Source organism: Hippocampus zosterae, chromosome 9 (genome assembly GCF_025434085.1).
Source record: "Hippocampus zosterae strain Florida chromosome 9, ASM2543408v3, whole genome shotgun sequence".
Taxonomy (NCBI): domain Eukaryota; kingdom Metazoa; phylum Chordata; class Actinopteri; order Syngnathiformes; family Syngnathidae; genus Hippocampus; species Hippocampus zosterae.
In genome coordinates, this window is record NC_067459.1 from 21,672,342 (window position 1) to 21,684,470 (window position 12,129).

The following is a 12,129-nucleotide window of genomic DNA, read 5'->3' on the forward strand; positions in this document are numbered from 1 at the left end:
CACTTTCAAACAGCCATCGCTGCATACAAAGTGCTGTACATGGAGCGATTTAACATGCACAATAAACAGTAAGACAAATCGGTAATAAAGGCGGTAGAAAGCACCAGACAGTAAAATCAAGAACAAATCTTAAGTCACGCCGAGTCGAACGGCAAAGAATTACAAGTGAGCTTTGAGGAGGGCTTTGAAGATTTACCGGGAACTACTGACTCACGCCCCCCCTCGCCGTCCCTCACTTTCAAACACGAATGGAAAAACGGCAAGATGTGTTTCCTGAAAGAGGGGAGAGGTGGAAAAGGCCCATCCTGCCCCCTCGAGTCAGCGCCGCCGCCGCTGGACTTTCTGCACCGACAGCAAAACTTCCCCGAGAGAAGAACGCGTGCCAACTCAAACACGGCTCGTGTTGCACTTTTGCGGCCGCCCGACGCCCATGCGGGCCTGCGATGTGCTTCCTGAGGGCTCGCTGCAGCTGGAGCGCCTTGAATAAAGGTAACGCTAATGTCACCGCTACTGTAAACTTGTTTGGGCGATCCCGTCAGTAGGACGGGGCTAATCAAAGCACAGAATTCCCCCCCACCCCCCCCACCCCCCTCCGCTCTCCAACACAGCACATTGTTTTTGTCCTCCCAGCAAAACAAAACAAAAAACCTTTACCTTCCTATGAGCCACAAAGACAAAAAGGGCAAATCACGAAACCGGGAGTTCCATTCAGCTCTGGGATGTTGAAGTACGAGCAATTGGAAAACTATTCCCGTCACATTTTATTGTCGAGTGCCTGACACGGGAGAGGAGGAAACCAGAACAATCAAGTAGAGTGCCATTTTTTTTTTTTCCTTGCTGGATTTAGTAACACTAATTAGTTTTGCTCTCATAAAGCCAACCTGAAAAACGACCAATTAGAAAGTGAAAATGAGACGCGCAGACGAAACAAGAGCTTGTCATTTCCAATCTTCCGAGTTCCCCCTACGGACAACTTTTGCTGCGGGATGACTTTCACTCATACGCTTACACGCAAAATGACTGGCAGGGTGCCGACTGTATTCAATGTCACATACAAGCCAATTTGTTAATAACGGGTGGGGGTGGGGGGGGGGGGGCGCATCGACGATGCAGCTTGCCCGTGCCGATTTCTGAAGCAGCCGTCGAAAAGAGAGGAAAGTGTCCGCCGGGCGGGGGCCGCGGCGGCAGCAGCTGCTTTCCGCTAAAGACCGAGCGGAGCCAAGCCAGCATGCCTTTCGCAGGTGCTTTATTTATAGGAATGCGCCTCTTCCCCACAGCCCGGCAGTAATTCGACGGTCTGCCTTTTGCAAAGTCGCATGAACGGAGAGGATGCGCGTCCTCCGAGGGAATCTCAACTACAACTTCCAATTTCCTCGACAAGTTACAAAGTGAAACCTTGCCAACAGCTAACAGAGGCTTCTCCCGTGCCAACGTGTTGAGATGCCAAGCGCGGTAAACAAGAGGAGACAATTAACAACCTTTCCAGCGCCACGTCTCACACCAACAAGGACGTCAAAACAACATTCGGCTAAGTTACAACATTTGCATTTGAAAAACGACTTGACGCCGTGTTGTTTGCACCCAGTAACTTTTGCAGTCGAGCTGCGTTTGGTTGGAATTGAATCTATAAATGGATTCAAGCATGCTAACGCTGCTAAAGCATTATGGCCGGTGGTGCGCGGGTGTGAAAATATTCACGTGCCACATTGGATTTTGCCAGCGTGCAGACTGCAAATCAATCAAGCATGACATCCATCCATCATCTACCGCTTATCCGGGGACGGGTCGCGGGGGCAACAGCTTTAGCAGGGAAGCCCAGATTTCCATCTCCCTAGCTACTTCTTCCAGCTCTCTCCGGGGGATCCCGAGTCGTTCCCAGGCAAGCTGGGTGACATAGTCTCTCGAGCGTGTCCTGGGTCTTATTCGGGGTCTCCTCCCGGTGGGACATGACCAGAACACCTCACCGGGGAGGCGCTCAGGAGGCATCCAAATCAGATGCCCAAGCCACCTCATCTGGCTCCTCTCGATGTGGAGGAGAAGCGGCTCGACTCTGAGCCCCTCCCGGATGACCGAGCTTCTCACCTTATCTCTAAGGGAGAGCCCGGACACCCTGCGGAGAAAACTCATTTCGGCCGCTTGTATCCGGGATCTCGTTCTTTCGGTCACGACCCATAGCTCGTGACCATAGATGAGGGTTGGAACGTAGATCGACCGGTAAATTGAGAGCTTTGCCCTTTGGCTCAGCTCCTTCTTCACCACGACAGACCGATACAACGTCCGCATCACAGCAGACCCGAGTTCAATGTGGTCCAAACATCGAAACCCGAACAGAATGTTCGGCGCTCGGCCCGAAAGGCGACATTTGCCCTCAGCTTTGACGAGGTTGCAAAGATCTCCGCGGCTACAAATGCTCCTTGAGTTTTGCTTGCTACTCGTGAAACCCCTTCTTGGACCACTTGGACAACCTCATGAAAATGAACACAAAAAGGCCTCCTTTTATCGAGCGACTGTTCCCTCGCTATACGTAGCAGCCCATGATATGTATTCAATTCTCCATCATGAAACATACTCATCCCGACCATGTGGGGGGGCTGTCAGTTCACGCCGGCAATTACAATTGAGCAGAAGATGTGCAGAATTGGCTGCTATGCCCTAATAAACACAAGCGAGTGTTTCATCACTGTCAAACGGAAGACGGATCGGCCGTCCGGGCGGGACGGCGCTCCCGAGCTAAGATGCGGCTAAAAAAAAAAAAAAAAAAAAAAGGGTTTCAAAGCCGGGAACAATTCTCAGATGCCAGGTCACTGCCAACGTCCTTGCAGCCAATGGCGGAGAGAGAGGCCAGTAAGTTCACATTAGCTGCGGAGTGTAACTGCGCCGAACATCTGCTCATGAATGAGAGAGCTGCCCACCAGCACGGCGAGTTGCGGCCCGCTGATAAAAAAAAAAATTCAACATTCTCCTCACTGGCACGTTGGCATGTTTTGGACTATTCTCCTGAGCCCGCTGAATTATATTAAGAGAATTTCAGCACAGCCTGGTGGATCTGAGAGAACAGCTGCCACTGGAAAGGGATCTCCTGCTCAACCGCGGCTCGGGGACCCCATGCTATCGGCCTGCCTTCTCCAACACACTCTGACCTTGAAATGAAAATTAGACTAGTGATAAGTCTCTCGAAGATGTTTTATATATTCATTCATTCATTCATTCATCTTCCGAGCCGCTTGATCCTCACTAGGGTCGCGGGGGGTGCTGGAGCCTATCCCAGCTGTCTTCGGGCAGTAGGCGGGGGACACCCTGAATCGGTTGCCAGCCAATCGCAGGGCACACAGAGACGAACAACCATCCACGCTCACATTCACACCTAGGGACAATTTAGAGTGTTCAATCAGCCTGCCACGCATGTTTTTGGAATGTGGGAGGAAACCGGAGCACCCGGAGAAAACCCACGCAGGCCCGGGGAGAACATGCAAACTCCACACAGGAAGGCCGGAGCTAGAATCGAACCCGGCACCTCTGCACTGTGAAGCCGACGTGCTAACCACTGGACTACCGGGCCGCCTTGTGTATATATATATATATATATATATATATATATATATATATACATATTCTTTTTTTTCAAACCCCTCTAGTACCCTACACATGTTTTTTTAATACATACATTTGTTCTTGATTTTACTGCTTGGTGCTTTCTACCGCCTTTATTACCGATTCATCTTACTGTTTATTGTTAAATCGCTCCATGTACAGCACTTTGTACGCAGCGATGGCTATTTGAAAGTGCTCGAGAAATACACTTGACTTGATAAAGACGTACCTGGAATTTAATGTTTCCATCTTTAAAAAAAAAATAACAATACATTTTTAAAAAATCGTCCTTGGCATAGAATGAGTTGAAGTCCGCAGAAAATAAATGTAACTGTAATTTTGGGTCCTGAGTATTTTACTTTGGGAAGCCCCGCCCACGTCGATTAAGCTCAAGAAAGAGTCTACTTTTCAACCCACATTATGTCACCGCTCCATCTTGAACGAGAAGCCGGATCTTCTTGGGTGGGATGGGGGGGGGGGTCGATATGTGAAGGCACGCTCCACAGATTGACGAGGCAAATCTTCCAAGGATCCCTCTGCGCATTTTTAGGAATGATTTCAAATGTCACAGCGCTGCACGTACTGTACATGGTAACATGTGCTCAATTAGTGAAGGAAAGGGAAGCAAAACTCTGTGGAGTTGAAGGAGCCTTTAAGGAACTGATCACTCCCGGCATGCACAAGAATAAATGATTACCAAACTCGGTGATTTCACTTCTGTCTTTCCGTGAACAAAATAAAAAATAAAAGTGAACCAATTTCTTTGTCAGCACAGAACGGAGGTCATAATAGTTTTGGATTTGTCATCATAGTCAGTTTATATTTTGTATCCAATTCCTCTTCGAGAAGAGATATGCACGTTTAATCATGAATAAACGTGTCCAAAACATTTTCTGCAATTTATCTGATTTGATTTTTGAACTGGTCCTCCTCCCGAAGCGTACCACCAAGATTTTACATCCTTTCCAGTTGGTTTCCTCTCCGATTCATGTCATGTACTCAGAAATTCAAAAGAGGTGATTCACAGTGCTAGCGTGGAAGCTCCCCAACACGTCTTTTAACTTTTTTTTTTTTTTTGCACTTTCTCCACAGGAAGACGTCCACAGGATGTGCTTTATTAAGATCCTCCCGACATGAAGCGCTAGCGTGACTTATTGGTGCATTACAGTCTAAAAGGCACCGTTGAAAGAGGCCGATAAAAGGCCAACATATGGTTGAAGTGGAATTACACAGAAGTTATCTGGGTCTGAAGAACATGACCACAACACCCCTGATGTTGTTTAGATCAATAAAGCCCATTAAAGTGGAGACCTCAAGCGCAGATAAGGCCCTGGAACAACAACATAATAGCGCGAGCGGACTTTCACAGCAAAGAACCGAACACGAGACAAGGGTAAAGTACAAAATGTCTTTAGTGGGAAGATTCTTGCGGGTCAGAAGAACAATTGGGAGTTTGATTCATAAATTGGTTTCACTCAGAAGAAAAAAACAAACAAAACTCCTTGTTGAAACCGCCAAATGCCACATGTTGCATTTGAGGGAGGAGCTAAGGTTAGCTGGTTGTTGACGGAGCGCGTGTTTGTTTGTGCTTACTTCGCCGAGAGGTCAATTAAAAACGCAAGCCAACCAACCATGGAGACGTTGCCGTTACTTGACAATCAATGTTGAATGTGCTTTACTTTTTTCGGTTCGCACGTACTGACATGACAGCAACGTTAGCGGGCGTTAGCATGCTAAGAAAAATGTCGGCGATCGCGTGTAGCCCTGGTGAAAGGTTAACAGTGAGAGAACTCAACGTGGTTCTCAATGGCTGCTAAGTTTGACTGTGTCTTGAAAATGGCCCTGTAATGACAGTTGACAGTTTGATACGTACGAATAAAACTTCAAATACAATGAGTCCATGCGATAATAAACAAGTAGCCGACAGCACAATTGACAAACGTGATGAAAATAGAAAACGCAACTTGGGTGTTAGCTCACGTTGCATTGATGCGTTCGTGTCGCTTGCGTCACGCAGAGCCACTTCAGTTCTCTACAAAAAAAAAAACCCACAGGAAACAGGTCTTGACATGATCTCGAGAGGCGAAATGACAAACGAGATTGGCGACGATTGAGTAGAGAGCGTCCGCTTACAAATCACACCCGACATAAGCAGATTTCACACACAAAAAAAACAAATACACACACACACACATGTATATATATATACTAGCTGGTTCGCCGCCCTCCGGGCGGCTCATCAGCTAGTTCCTGCGGAAGGCTGGTAAGCTGGGCCTTCGGCCCACAAAAGTGTTGTTGCTTGGTTCAACTTTTTGTTCATTCATTCATTCATTCATCTTCCTAACCGCTTGATCCTCACTAGGGTCGCGGGGGGTGCTGGAGCCTATCCCAGCTGTCTCCGGGCAGTAGGCGGGGGACACCCTGAATCGGTTGCCAGCCAATCGCAGGGCACACATAGACAAACAACCATCCACGCTCACACTCACACCTAGGGGGCAATGTAGAGTGTTCAATCAGCCTGCCATGCATATTTTTGGAATGTGGGAGGAAACCGGAGCACCCGGAGAAAACCCACGCAGGCCCGGGGAGAACATGCAAACTCCACACAGGGAGGCCGGAGCTGGAATCGAACCCGGTACCTCTGCACTGTGAAGCCGACGTGCTAACCACTGGACTACCGGGCAGCCCCTTTTTGTTCATCTTCATTGCTTATCGCGAAAATAAAGAGATGTTTAGCTCTACTAAATAACTAACAATTTCATTGCAATGCTTGTGGGTAGACAACATTTTTTCGCTAAGATGCCCGCGCGATCGTAGTGAGCCACTGCCTGAGCGGCGCGGTGGCGGCGCGGTGAAGTAGGTACGTTTTGAAAAGGGACAGACGGAAGGACAGACCGCGTGCGGGATGACGCGCAATATATATATTAGAGCTGTCAAACGATTAAAATATTTAATCAAATTAAAAATGCAACTGTCATAATTAACTCAAATGAACTAAAAAATTTATCGTGATTACTCACACATTTTTTATCGTTTCTGAATTTCCTTTCACATTTTTTGTCCTATTTTTTCCCCATTTTAATGGTCTCATCAGCATGGAATCATGAATCAGTTTTCTATGTGCCAAATGCAAATATTTACTGAAATAGCAATTTCGATTTTCAATTTGACATGAACATTTTTACATGAACAGCAGTAACAACATGTCACCAGGAAAACAAAAGCCAACACTGTGCGAGGTCCCGAAAAAGAAATCACTGATGAACGACTTGCTTTCTGCTCCTGCAAGGGAGTCATTTTTCTGCGAGTTCCAAACTATCACACGTCAACATCCCGCCAACAGCGATGACGTCTCTTCGACGTCCGTATCTGCGCCGCTAAGTGCCTTGTTATCTCAACGATGCCCCGACACGTGGCTCCGTTTTACAATTTGGGCTCCGACAGATGTGCTTTTTTTATATGGCAGGTTCTCTTGAGTTAAAACGCCCCCCCCCCCCCCCCCCCTGTCCGCTGAGATGAGGCCGTAAGGCAGATCATAAAAGCCGCTGTTGAAACTTGGAAAAGAGTGTCCACATGACGGGGAAAAGGAGAAACGCTCTGCGTCGTTTGGTGCTCATCGAGTCGGCGTGCGTCACTCGAGGACGGAGATATTTGCTTTGCACTCGGTTGCTTTCGAATGCTCAAAACACCTTCTCGATTATGACGGCGTGACACAACTGGTGGCGCGGTGAAAAGCGAAAACAAATCGTCCTGGTCGTGTACTCAAGGGGGGGATGACGAAAGAGGATTTCTTCCTTTCTCTTTACTTGGTGTAAGCTGCGCACGTTTGATTTCCAGTTGGTGAACAGGCATCGTCATGCCCAAATTAAATAAAGTTGGGCACTTATTTGCCCCCCCCCCCCCCCTGTAAATTTGGTACGGTCCCATTTGCTGGGCCAAGCAGGAAGGGAATTTGATTGGGGCCCTCTCCTGGCTGTGTCCAGACCTTGACAGTCACACAATACAGAGGGCAACCCCCTCAGCCCCCCCCCCCCCCCCCGTCCCCTCCCACAAACACAATTGCCTTTCATAATCAAACCTGAGGTTTGTCGTGTAAGGGCGGAGATTGGAAAGATAAGATGAGCTTTGGACTTGGATGTTTGTTTTGTTTTTTTTCAGGGGGGGGGGGGGGGGGTGCATCCTGCGTAAAACCACATCCTGAACCAGCATCACTCCGCCTCACTGTAAAATAAATACTCTCTCTCTCCTCGGCGTGGCTTCCGTTGAGTGTCAACACCTTGGCTCTGAATCACCTTCAAGTCCAAACAGGAAAATGCGGGAAGGCAAAGGAGGTGGCAGACGGAGCTTTAATTTGCTCCGCAGAGTTTTAGCCAAAGAGCACGCAGCGACGTATTCTCCTGCCCCGAAACAGCCGCCCGGGCTTAATTCAATGGCCAGAGTCCTCCCCCTTTCAACTTTCACGACAGCATCGTTTGCCAGGAGGCGCCCAACGGTCGTAGGCACGTCACCGCTTGATGGCAAATTCGACTTGCGTGTAGAGAATCGAACATACAAAGCGATGTGCTGCGGTTTCAAGTGCGATTTTGATCATGTGTTTTCATTTTGTCAAGTATGGAAAAACTGTCTTGATATAGGGCGGGGGGTGGATATGTCTTCAAGAAGATCGTCAGAAATAGATCGCTTGACACAAAACATTGACATTCGAATCCGCTCAGCTTCACAAGGGTCCCCGAGTATGCCGGAGCCTATCCCAGCTGTCGTCGGGCAGCAAGCGGGGGACACCCTGAACCGGTTGCCAGCCCATCGCAGGGCACACAGACACGAACAACCATCAGAGCTCACGCTCACAACACCCGGGGAACAATTTTGAGTGTTCGGTCAGACTGCCATGCATGTCTTTGGAATTGATGAGGAAAACCGGAATACCCGGAGAAAACCCACACAGTCAGTCACATTCAGTTGCACTCGACTGGAGGTCAGGGCTTAGGTTTGACACCCCCCTCACCCCCTCCACAGGCGTTTTCAGGCGCCGTTCCCTTTGCCCGAGGAGTCTCACTGGTCAGGCGCAGTAGTTAAAAGGTCATCAGCTCACTGAGCTCATCTGAACCCGCCCGAGGAAGGAGGGGGGGGGGGGGGGGGCGGTCTCTGCGACTGTGGCTGTGCTTACACTTGATCCAAAAGACCCCCAATTGTTGTTCTTTTCCTCAGCAAAGGCGACGTAAGAACACACGGGCCAAATGCTACTCTTTCCCGGCCTTAGCCCACAACGCAGCTCTTTTATGCACAAGTGGGTAACCGCAGAAATTATACAATTAAAACAATTTTCTGCATCCATCAGTCACACTGATCTAACAAGCCATTCAAATGACACTAATGGAGTAAGCCTCTTTCTCTCTCTCCTTCCTCCAGCAAAGTATTTTCGCCTATATGACGCAATGAAGGCATCGGTGGGAAAACAAAAGAGAGCCGAGAGGAATAGAATGACAGTCCGTTCGCTTAGCAGCATGTTTGAGAGCGCGCTTGAAAATGTTCCCTTTTTTTACGATTGGCAGAGCAAGAAAGTCATCTGGCTGCTTGTTCAGTATAATCCTTGGCAGCAGAAAACTCGACAACCTAAAGCAACCATGTCAATGATTTCAGATTTCAACGAATCGCATGGAACAACATTTCAAAATATTCCATGTGACTGTTAAGCAAAAGCTTGCGGTGCCAAGTCAACGCCGGCTCAAAACCGTCAAGGACTCCAAAAGTGTGCTGCCGACGCACGCCGGGTGTGAACAGGGTGGGAAGAAAGCAGACGTGCCCAAACCTTGACCTGGATATCCTGCATCTCTGTCCACCCAGTGTTGACAAGAAACACTCCAACACAAGTTCAAGGGAAGTGCTCGCGCAGTGCCGATGTCCTTTCCCAACAAAACGGCACAAGAGCTTTTTTGTCTTTATGACCTCTAACTATCCATTAGACCCAAGTCCTCCTATATATTGGAGGTGTAGTACATACGGAAGGCGGGGGTGGAGGTGGGGGGGGGGGGGGGTTAGTGCCCACAAGTAAGTGCCCCATCAGCAAGCACAAAGAGAAAAAGCTGCCTTTTATGGTAACCGATCACAGACTCAAGCCATTGACCACGGAGCCCACAAATGAGGCGTTAAGTGTCATGGCGGGGCAGCCGCGGAGTAAAAGAAAAAAAAAAGGAGCAGAAAGATATGACCCTCTTCTCATCCGTGCATGAATCTGCCCGATGCCGCTTTCTCACCGAGACCGGGCTCTCAAAAGCCCTCCTTCTCTGAGAAGCGCTGTCGGAAACGTAAATCGAGTGACGAAAAAAGCCACGCTGCCAGCCGGCCTCATTAAGTAATTTCATCAGGAGCGATGTTGCAGCCTCCATTTCACATGATATTCATCAAAGTTCTTTAGATGGCGAGATCGGTCGGGCTAGCGAAGCATAATTTGGGGGAGAGTGGATGGGTGGGGGGGTGGGGGGTGGGGGGTGGGGACACCCTGACATGGAAACTGGGACAGTGAGCACAGTGAAAAGCCCCGCTATGCTGGATTTATCCTGCTGATGGGAAGGTACGATTGGGGGGGGGGGGGGGGTCGCTTCAGATTCACACTCACGCATTTAATTGCAGATTCCATGACTTTGCACAAATGTCACATTCCCTCCTGATCAGCTTCCTGGCTGGCAAGCAGCCAGAGAAGGAAGGCGTCCACAGGAGGAACAGGAGGAACCGTAGCTTACTCAAAACTGGAAAGGCACTTGGAGGAATGAAAATGGCCGTCAAGGCCTCGCCGTTTGGATTAGCACCAAAGCGCATGCCGCCAGTATTGGTCCAAATGTTTTTTTTTAATCGCCATGCGGGCGAAAAGAAATTGCTGCAAAACAACTGAGCAGTGTGGTGGCGCCGCAATACATTGTCCCATGCCGGGCACACGTTCTGCTTTTTTTTTTTTAATGAAAAGAAAATATTACCGAAAGCTAGGCTAATCGTCTTGACTTCTTCGCAGCCGAGTGCAAAATGGGACGTCGGCAATTCTGCGCACCGAACCGACGAGCAGCTAACAGCCGAACGAGACGGTCATCGTAACTAAGGGAGGCCCACGAGAAGGGCTCGTCGTGGCGGCCTCTGTGCCCGACGAGGCAACTTTCGGAGGCGGCCAACACACACGGTCCCACCAGCTCACCCGCTGTGGAAACGGGTGCTAAGCCCGACCGGCTTTTCTCAAACAAACCCAAATCATCGTCATAATTAATCGAATCAACTGTGAAGAAGAAAGAGTGGGCTAGTTTTGACATACCCAAATCACTCGTGACGAGTTTGCAGGCACTCCATTCCTCCAATCAGAATTGAGTTTGTTGGCTGAGTGCAAGAACAGCGGCACATCAGTGGGGGGGGGACAAAATAGAGAGAGCAAGAGAAAAAGGAAAAGGGAGGGAAGGAAGTGGCAACAATTACAAACAGGAAGTTAAAAAAAAGGTGGGGGAGACCCCCACAGTAGTTTACTGAGCCTTGAAATTTCATTAAAAAAGGTCACATATAAACATGCATCTTTTATCACAACAATTTCACGTGATGACACACCGATTCCTGACCGACATGCAGAATTTTTAATGTCATCTCGGAACCATCATATCAAGCCAATTTTAACCACAAGGGTTTTGTTTTCTTAATCACAGAAACGGAATCATTCTTCACATTAAGACAATGGAATATCACAAAGTGACTCATAGCAATTCTGGTGGGGGGTGTGGGGGGGGTGTTCGGGGCGTGATGTAGACCACACACTATTTTACATATAGCTCTGTTGAGTCAAATGTTTTTTTTCAGATTCACAATAGAACTAATGAAGACAATTTAAAAAAAAACAATGAGGGGGGGTCGGGGCGTGATGTAGACCACACACTATTTTATATATAGCTCTGTTGAGTCAAATGTTTTTTTTCAGATTCACAATAGAACTAATGAAGACAATTTAAAAAAAAAACAATGGGGGGGGGGGGGATCGGGGCGTGATGTAGACCACACACTATTTTACATATAGCTCTGTTGAGTCAAATGTTTTTTTTCGGATTCACAATAGAACTAATGAAGACAATTTAAAAAAAAAACAATGAGGGGGGGTCGGGGCGTGATGTAGACCACACACTATTTTATATATAGCTCTGTTGAGTCAAATGTTTTTTTCAGATTCACAATAGAACTATGGAAGACAATATTTTTAAAAACTATAAATGGGGGGGGGGGTCGGGGCGTGATGTAGACCACACACTATTTTATATAGAGCTCTGTTGAGTCAAATGTTTTTTTTCAGATTCACAATAGAACTAATGAAGACAATTTAAAAAAAAACAATGGGGGGGGGGGGATCGGGGCGTGATGTAGACCACACACTATTTTACATATAGCTCTGTTGAGTCAAATGTTTTTTTTTCAGATTCACAATAGAACTATGGAAGACATTTTTTTTAAAAGACTATAAATGGGGGGGGGGGGGGTCGGGGCGTGATGTAGACCACACACTATTTTATATAGAGCTCT

General features: G+C 48.0%; 1 protein-coding gene across 4 annotated transcripts in view; it reads right to left on the bottom strand.

The window, feature by feature from the left end:
- Window positions 1-12,129, bottom strand: part of foxp1b (forkhead box P1b) — a 124,502-nt gene that overhangs the window by 98,315 nt on the left and 14,058 nt on the right. Inside the window, exon 1 of one of the 4 annotated variants that reach the window (XM_052076076.1) lies at window positions 10,889-10,992. The exons of 2 other annotated variants lie outside the window; for them this stretch is intronic. The gene's annotated coding sequence lies outside the window, so the exon portion shown is untranslated. Of the gene's footprint in view, window positions 1-5,571; window positions 5,591-10,888; window positions 10,993-12,129 lie in introns of those variants that run through there. One more of the 4 variants, XM_052076079.1, reaches the window with a different exon arrangement.